This window comes from Boleophthalmus pectinirostris, unplaced genomic scaffold (assembly GCF_026225935.1).
Source record: "Boleophthalmus pectinirostris isolate CB_2022bp ecotype Guang Dong unplaced genomic scaffold, ASM2622593v1 HiC_scaffold_7, whole genome shotgun sequence".
NCBI classification, from domain to species: domain Eukaryota; kingdom Metazoa; phylum Chordata; class Actinopteri; order Gobiiformes; family Gobiidae; genus Boleophthalmus; species Boleophthalmus pectinirostris.
The window spans coordinates 33,071,535-33,080,664 of NW_026571473.1; the positions used below are offsets into that span (position 1 = coordinate 33,071,535).

At 39.0% G+C, this 9,130-nt stretch overlaps 1 long non-coding RNA gene across 1 annotated transcript; it reads left to right on the top strand.

Moving 5' to 3' along the window:
* The first annotated feature begins 325 nt into the window (after positions 1-325).
* On the top strand, positions 326-8,891 carry LOC129412001 (uncharacterized). Its single transcript, XR_008633524.1, has 4 exons — positions 326-405; positions 590-759; positions 8,517-8,668; positions 8,769-8,891. It is a non-coding gene; the product is annotated as an uncharacterized LOC129412001 (long non-coding RNA).
* Positions 8,892-9,130: the final 239 nt, after the last annotated feature.

A 9,130-nucleotide genomic window follows, 5' to 3' on the forward strand; every position in this document is an offset into this window, starting at 1 on the left:
AAAAAAAAAAATAATCATCATAAATTCACAGTGGTATTGCGGAAAAATAAATAAATACATAAATAAACAAATGGAGAAAAAAATACATATGTGTGTGTGTGTGTGTGTGTGTGTGTATATATATATATATATATATATATATATATATATATATATATATAAGCGTGCTCAAATTAGGCAAAAGTAATTGTTTTGCCCTAAATATGTTAAAAAATGTGTTCTGTATAATTGTTTTTGCAGTAGATTGCATTTACCTCTGTCACATCTTTTATTTTGAAGGCCTGATTAGAGACAGGAAGTTATAACAGGAAGTCAGCCATTTTTTTTGTTTTGTTTGCTCTGAGTAGCACATGAGTTCATCTTCTGCCATCTGCCTTTTTGTTTGTGCCTTTGACCTCACTGTCTGTAAGTTCTGCTTGATACTGATAAGAATTATAATGTCCTTGCCCTGTTAGTAAAGGACAATTATTAGAAATGTGTTTTGTTGTTGAACATTATGTATTTGTATGGTAGTGGATTGATTGTGTAGTTAAGCTAAGTTCAGTTACATTTTGCCCTGTGCTGAGTACTTTTCTTTTCTGTTTTGCAGTTTTACTCTGTTTTTGGAACCATCTTTGTGGAGAAATAAATTGGAGCTGTGAGAAAACAGAAATTAATGAAACTAAGAAAAACCCATGTGTACCCAGATACAGTGATGTGACCCTCCTGAGAGGCTGAACTGTTTTTATAGCTCCCCCCACAGGAAGGACCTTCCTCCAGGTCAGTACAAAATCTCATACTCGTTAGATATTAATGTAACTTTACGTTTCTCTAAAGTTAAACATTAGTTTTACTACAAGGGCCTAAATCCTTTTACATTAAAGTGCTTAACATAAACTATAAACACTGAAACATCTAAATCAAATATACAAAATCCATAAAACAAAAAAGATCTGAAACCATTTCTCCCCTCCACATGGTCTGGCCCAAAACCTCCCCCCAGAGGCTATAAATATGGCTATCCTAGGTTACACTCGCCATCTTGTCTCCAAACTATGTGGATTAAGTGTCTGGAATAACTGAAATGCACAACTAAATTGAATTGATTTAACCAAAAAAACATATAGTTTTATTTAGTAGTTTAGTTGATTATGGAGATATTAAAAAATGTGAAATGAAATTAAGGTGAGTATACAGCAATAGTCCCCAACCGTTTTTGCACAGACCGGTTTTATGTCCGACAGTATTTTGCAGGGGGGATGGGGGTTGCAGCGGCGCTCTTAGGGACAATATTTTCACGAACCGGAGGCGTATGCAAGAAGATAGGTATAGTTCTGATCCACGCAGTGTATGGGAATGGGGTTTTCGCGCTTTCGTGGCCCAGTACCAAATGACCTTGCTCCTGGTACCGGTCCACAGCCTGGGGGTTGGGGACCCTTGGTATACAGACACAATAACAGTATTCATCTGTGGGAGCTGAAATTGCACCGCCGACCTGGATCTGGCTTCTCTACCATTGATTCATTTTTTTTTCATTCTTTCATCATCTTTATTCCGGACTCATGGTCTATTTTTGAAACTGACAAGGACAGTGACATTACAAACAAACAACAAACATTTAAGTTTTTAAAAGACAACCGTACCAGTGTCTCCACATATTGCACTGAATCTCATATTTGTGAGAGACATTATTTCATTGTCCGATTTGTTCATCCTGCAAATAAAACTGTACATTAAAGTTCTTAGTGCAGCTTGCAAAGTGTTCACTCGTGCCGTAACAAACATCTCCATGGCATCGTCCATAGTGGCCTCCTCAAAAGCACCCGTATAGAGTCATTGTAGGCCACCTGCAGTCTTTGCAAACTGGCTTTTTCATAATTAGTCCAGAGGTGAGCTGTGTACAAGGGTGAACAATTGTGATTTAAACACTAACAACTTTACATCATTTGTACAAAAACCAAACTTATGCATAAGAGTATTTGCCTGAGCATAGAACATCCTACACTGTCTGTACATATCATCATCATCTGCCATGTCTGCAGTGATGATATGCCCAAGATATTACATTTTTATTGTAACATAACATTTGACCGGCAAAAGTCAGAAAATCTCACGTGCTTGTCTTTTCATGTTGAGAGTGGGATTCGAACCACCAACTTTTGAATCAGTGGAGGAACACTCTGAGCCACTGTACTTTTGCACTGAATACTCACATTTACATTTGAGTTTTGCGGCAGAAAGAATATGCGCTATGTTAGCCCTCGTGCCCCCAAAGTATATATTACTGGTTGCTGACAAGAGTACTTACTCCATTATGTCGCCGTCAGCCCAGCTTGAGTCCCGCCCTTTGTTTCTCCAATTGGTTATTCCACCCGTCAATCATCAGTCTACGTCAAATGACATTTAACAAAAGAGGCACCAGACTTTTTCTCCCTATAGAAAAGCGAGTCTTGGTAGCGTGATTATATTCCATTAGGCTACACCGGCGCGGCACAATCCCCCTGAAGGTCTTTTGTAATATATTTCATAAAAAGCACATTTGCCTTATTACCCTTGTATAGGCTTTCCTTCTCCATCATGTCTCGTACAGCGGGCCGTAATGCTCGCAGATATTGTACATGACGAATTGAAACGCAACCCCGGGCCCCGCTAATGTCTGCTAATTTACGCGGAGGCTAACGCATTGCACTTGGACGGCGGGGGTTGCCAGATAATAGAACAAATGCACGCCGTGACAACAGCTGAACCGGATTTAGTGGCTCGCCTCCGTTGCCAGGAGAGGTATAAGAAGAGCGTTTTAAGAATGTGTCCCACAAAAGAGCGATAAGCAAAGCAGCACTCCGCTCCCATTCATCACTGCCGCTGTCGCCCAAACGCGCCCGCACCCACTCCGCTCGCCTAATGGAATGAGAAATTGACTTATTGTTGACAAACACTTCCTAAAAAGGTAATTACGATCTTTTTTTTTTCCATGCCTCCCTTCACCCGCCGTGTTTCCAAGTTCGGTTGTTCTAAACACCTATCACTTACATCGTTTTAAAAAGTCAAAGAGGCCTGACTGGGGTTTACCACCTTTTTTTTTTTTTTCTTCTAAAGTAATCATTGTAAATACTAGAATAACATTATTGTGTACATTAGAATACACGTACATTGTCATTCAAGTTGTGAGAAACAGCGCAATAAAAATAGTTTATTGGACGCTTCTGTTGAAAGATCTGCACTGACAGATGCTCAAATGACTTTCTAGTTTCAATATATTTTCTTTTCTGGTGGTGTCTGCATAGAGAACAAGTATGTGACACCACCTTGCCATATCTGTGGAGAGGTGACCCCGCTCACAGTACGAATGCGTATATTTGAAGTTTTTTCGATCAATAAAAACAACTTTAATTGAATGAATGATGCAGAATGGAAATGTTTAATAGAATACTGGGGTATATTCCAGGCAGGTGGCGGACCCTCCCCCCGGAGCGTAGCATAGTGCACTTTTAACTATTGTTATTTTGGGGTTTCTGATGACGTCACAGCATTCTGTAATACAAAATGAATGAATGCAGATGGGAGCAGATTTTTATTGTAAAAATGCTGAATTATGTTGTAATCAGTGTTTGGTGTAACTTTGTAATATTGTACTTTGTAACGCTTTACAGTTAATGTAATCCGTGTATTATTTGTTTGTTTGTTTTTCAAAATAAAACCAAAAATAAGAAAACGAAAAAAACAACTGGGACTGAGACCAGGACCAGACCGAGACTGAGACCAGGACTGAAAAAGTTTTACTCCTAGTTTAGACCTGGTTTAGACCTGGTTTAGACCTGATTTAGACCTGATTTAGACCTGATTTAATCTTGGTTTAGTCTTGGTTCAGTCTGTATGCGGCACAAGAGTCTGGCATCGCAGTTTAAGTCATGGAAACTGGAAACAGCCGTTATCCTTTTTTTTTCCATTATTCATTTGAACACAAAATTGAAAACTGAAAAACAAATCGTTATTTGTTTTTTCATTTTGGTTTTGGAGACAAATAATGAAGATAATTTTTTATTTATTTATTTATTCATTTTTTTCTTTTCGTTTTATTATTTTTGGTTTTATTTTGAAAAATGAATGAACATGGAGAAAAATCCCGCACACCGTCTTACTTGCAAATTGTGAGATTTATTAGGACAAACCGTGCAACGTTTTGGCACTAGGCCTTCGTCAGGCAAACAGAATGAGAGCTTCAGGTGGCCATCTTAAATAGGAAAAATTAATGAACAAATTATGCACAAATTTAACCTAACTACTTTTTTCAGGTAAAGATAATGTAACTCACTACTACTGAAAATCTGGCAACTTTGGCAAAAATTCGGCGCAACTTTACTTTTCTGCGTACACGGGCCGGCGTCTCAGAGGACAGCCTGCCCCGGTCGACAGTCACGCCGGGAGAAGGGAGCCCCGTCCCCAAGAGGGCACAGTGGGCACAGCGGAGGCATGCCACCTTCACCTCGAGCCTTTTGTGGCTGACCCAGAGCCGGCCTTGTAAATGTGACACTTTTACTTGAGTAATCTTTTGCCCCAGTATCTGTACTTTTCGTCGTGTATTGTTTAACTTTTGTAATGGAGGGTCCATCAAGCGCCCATGGAGATGTTATTGCTGTGTCTGGAATGGTTCACAGTATGGCATTAAACCTTTCTATCTTCATGGAGACCAAACCAGTCCAAGTTACAGGTCAGATCTGTGGAGAGGCAACCCCACTCACAGTCAGAATACCTGTTTTCTTGGTATTTTGAGCTATAAAATCACATGTAATTGAATAAATGTAAGGTAGAGCAGCTTCATAACATAGCGTGGAACCTTCCAGACAGAGAAATGTTTTGTTTTTGTGTGTGAATGGGTGAACAGTCTCTTGTTGTCAGCCTGAGGAGCTGCTTCATTATCGCAATATTCCAATTTTTATTACACCCTTTGCAGTTCATGAATAGCAAAGATTAAATCAAACAGATATTCTTATGAATCCTGAAAACAATACGGCTACAGTAGGAAATTAAAAAGTCTAACCCAAGTTCATTAAGCGAAGGTGATTTTGCTAACTAAATGATATACAGTATAATTAGTTCCCAAATGAGCGCGTGTGGGGTTAGAGCGAGGGCTTTCTCATTTATGCTCGCGCCGAGGCAGGAAATGTTAAAAGAGTGTTGCCGGGACGACTTTAGAGCGGATTAAATATGGAAATGCTGTCTTCTGAGCCTATTCACCGAGTCCTGATGGTTTTGTGCAGGTAATCTGAAGTGTCACTACAAGCACAATGGACCGTGGGCATTTATCAGTGGAATTAGACACTCTAACTACACATTTGCACTTCTCCCCCGTGAGTTATTATGAGGATCACCATGGCAACTGGCATTTTCAGCACTATGGGTATAAAATATAAAGGAACGTTTTGGGTAAATCATCTGAATACTTTTTGACTGCAGGTTTTACGCATTAAGTTTGCATCGCTGGCTGTTCAGGTCGAGATTGTAGCTTCAGATTTGGGTTAAAGGTGTGCTGTGTAACTTTTTGGTTGTGTGGTCTGTCACCTGTTTTTTTCTATAATTATGTCATAGCTCTGCCTGGAACGTTCCTCAGTATGGCTTTAAACAGCTCTACCTTACATTTATTTAATTACAAGTAGTTTTAGAGCTCAAAAATACCTAGAAAAACAGGCATTCTGACTGTGAGCAGGGTTGCCTCTCCAGAGATTTGACCTGTAACTTGGACTGGTTTGGTCTCCATGAAGATAGATTTTCATATAAATGTAGCAAGTATGGTATTAAGCTTTAATTCTGAATAAAAAAGAATTCCGCTTTAAAAAGACCATGTAAACACTTAATTTCTAATGACAATGATTATTCAGAATTAAACTTAATTCCAAAGTAAGTAGGTGGTTTATTCCAGTTTTAAAGCCAAATTATCTTATTCCTTTGATCATGTAAACCACAGGTGTCAAACATACAGCCCTGGGGCCAGATCCGGCCCTCCAAGACCTTTAATCTGGCCCTGTTTCTGGGCTGCAGCGTCTCCAGTGCGTCTCCACCAGAGCAGCACAAATGAAGACTTGCCTATTTTCAAACGCTCTTAAAGGACGATCGTTTTGACTGTTGACCGTGACACCCTCATCAGCGAAATGTCAAAAATGAGAAAAGCGGAGGGCGAGTGCAGAATTTTCCAAGAAAAAATGACTTATTCCTATTTGCATACAAGTTAAGGTTAAAACATTGTGTTGAAATTGGATTTTCCTTAAAGTTTCAAGTTGTTCATAATATTATAATATTTTGTAAAAGAAAGAGTTCATCAATTAAAAAATATTTCTGTAATAGATTTGCGTCTCTCTGCACAAATATTTGAACTTATTGTTATTTTTGGGGTTTATATGCCATGAGTTTTCTGATCCGGCCCCTTTTTAGGTTGGATACGGCCCCCGGACCAAAATGAGTTTGACACCCCTGATGTAAACATTTATTCTTCTTAAAAATAATTCCGGTCGTTCAGCGCATGCTCGTTGGGTTGCTCTTCTGACGCGATCTGGACAATCCGGCTCCACCAGACCTCGCTTCGGACTTTCATCCACTGCTCTTTGGAGGAGTAGGCTGAGGAGGAGCAGCCATTGACTTTTGAGCGGATTTAAATCTGACCAGAAAGAGCTGACTTGCTTAGAACTACAACAGGCAACAAGCTGATTTGTATCATTAAACAAGTCCCTCTCAAATAAAGTTAGTAACAAGCTTGCATTAACCAACAATTTTTCAGTTAGTCACTCTTACCTTTTTGTTGAAAATCAAACATCTAAACAGGACCATGAACACTCGTATTGATCACAGGCTCCTGAAAATGTATTGTTTAAATCTATTTTGTATTTTTTCTTGAGTTTTCAGATGATCTAAAAAAAATGTGTCAGTGTCTCCTAATGTATATTGTGTCTCTATGGTAACAGGTGAACATTCCGCTAATACACAGACATGTAGAACACCCCCCAGCCTGCAAAGTATCACTGTAAAGTATCAATACTGTAAAGTAGGGCCCGACCGATATGGATTTTTTTGCGGCCGATAGGACACAGAAACCGAAACAATGGGAGCTGGAGGTGCCGATAGCCAATAATAAAGCTGATATATTCAGTGATGTAAAAATTCACTCTAAATCATAAATTGATGATAAAACTTAGGTCTGGCTCTACTGGATTTTTAATTGGGTTTGTTTAGGCTACATTTATTGTTATTCTGCCTCTTTACGGTCATATTTAAAGACAGCAGGTCGGCCTAAGGCAGTACGGCACAGACACAGACAAATTACTCCAGAGATAAATACTGATGCAGCACGACATATTCTGATACTTATCTGTCTGTAAATTGGATTAAATGGACAAAATATAGACAGTTTAAGCTTTATAACGAGGTATAACAAGCACACATGGACTATCAGCCCATATCTGAAGGATTTAGGCTGAAGGCCGACGTCTCCAAGTGCCCATATCTTGACCATTATTGAACATTAATGAGGATATTTTATTGTTGACTGTGTGATCATTTCTCTCTGAACAATTAGTATTACTCAAGTTATTAAACAATGAAAAACAATAATTAAACCAGCAATAAAAGGATCCATAAGTCGCCCATTTGGACATTAAATGTAGCCCATTTCTTTTTCTTTTCAATATTCAACTGAACCGGACAATATTGGAACAAAATAGACAATAAAGTAATCACAAAAAAGATTAAAAATTATACAAAACAATTCTTAAAATTTCAATATTTCTAATGAGATAAGTGGGCCTGTCTGCGTTTTTGTAGTGTGTTTCAGTCCGGGGTGCAGGAAGAGAGCGCAGCAGCATTCAGTTTGTTTCTGTGCTTTGTCTTAATTTTTGTGAGCACAGAAAATCCCAATTCACACATACATGTAGCAGAAATACTGGCCCTACCGAGGACAAGATATTGTCATGAAATGCTTATCCAGAATGACAATAAGGTCACAGATCCAGTCACACAACTGTTTATTGCAGACCTGCACACAGATCATGACAAGGCGACCCTCCAAATAATCTAGGCCACCTAAGTGTCGTGGCCTAGTATTTTGGAAACAATGCTTTATGCCCTACTGTGGAATATTATAGCCAAAGGAACAACATTTCCATGAAAACAAACAGGAAGAGAACAAATAAGGTTTGTCAGGTCAGGATTGTGGAGATGTAGGCCAACTCACAGTAAGGACGCAGGCTTTTCTACATTTTCAGTGTAACAGAAACATAAAAAAACATACTTTTGTTTTTGTAGTTTTAGCAGTGGAGTCAAGAGTTGAGTCCTAATGGCATTAAAATTATCTCCATGTAGACAAGTCAGATCTGTGGAATGGTTCCTGGCCAGCTGGAATTCCACACTTTGACAAAACTTTACAAAGATCGAGTGGATCTGGACGCACATCCTGTCTCTCTCCTTGCAGCCAGGCGAATCAACCAATCAGAGACACTAATGGATTTCTACAGAATCAACAAGCAAAGCACTAAAACTGTTTCTTATCTCAGGTAAAAGAAGCCGTATATTTTGTTCTGCATTTTCGTGGGGAGATGTCTTCTGCATTTGCCCAAGGACGGAGGTTTTTCACGCTCTACGGTCCGAGACTCTTCTGGATTTGAACAGAATGTACAAGGGACTGGCTGGTCAGGCAAGTGGAAAGGTGACCCAGATTACCGTAGGAATGCTTGTTTTAAGATATTAAACATCTTGGATTTATTCGATTTTATGCTAGTCTAATGTCATAACGTGGAACATTTCAGATAAAGCAATGGAGACAAGCACACAGTGGACCCTTTACGAGAATTACCTACAAAAAGGTGCTTATATTGTTAAAGGGCACTATTTTCTGATCTGTGTTTTCATGTTGTTTCATCATTACAAACATAAAGGGAGTTTTCATTTGTTTCATTCACACACGTTTAAACCCTGCAGATTTAGGCTGAGACAGAAAACACTGTTCCACCTCGTGATGTCATGCAGTAATTCAGGAAGTGCTCCACTGTGTTTTTCAACTTTCACAGATTTTAACTAGAATAATTTGGATAATCCCTGCCCTGGAACAGCCAAACGTAACTGAACAAAAGATTTTTAAAAAGGAGCTGTTAACTTGAACACTATCACG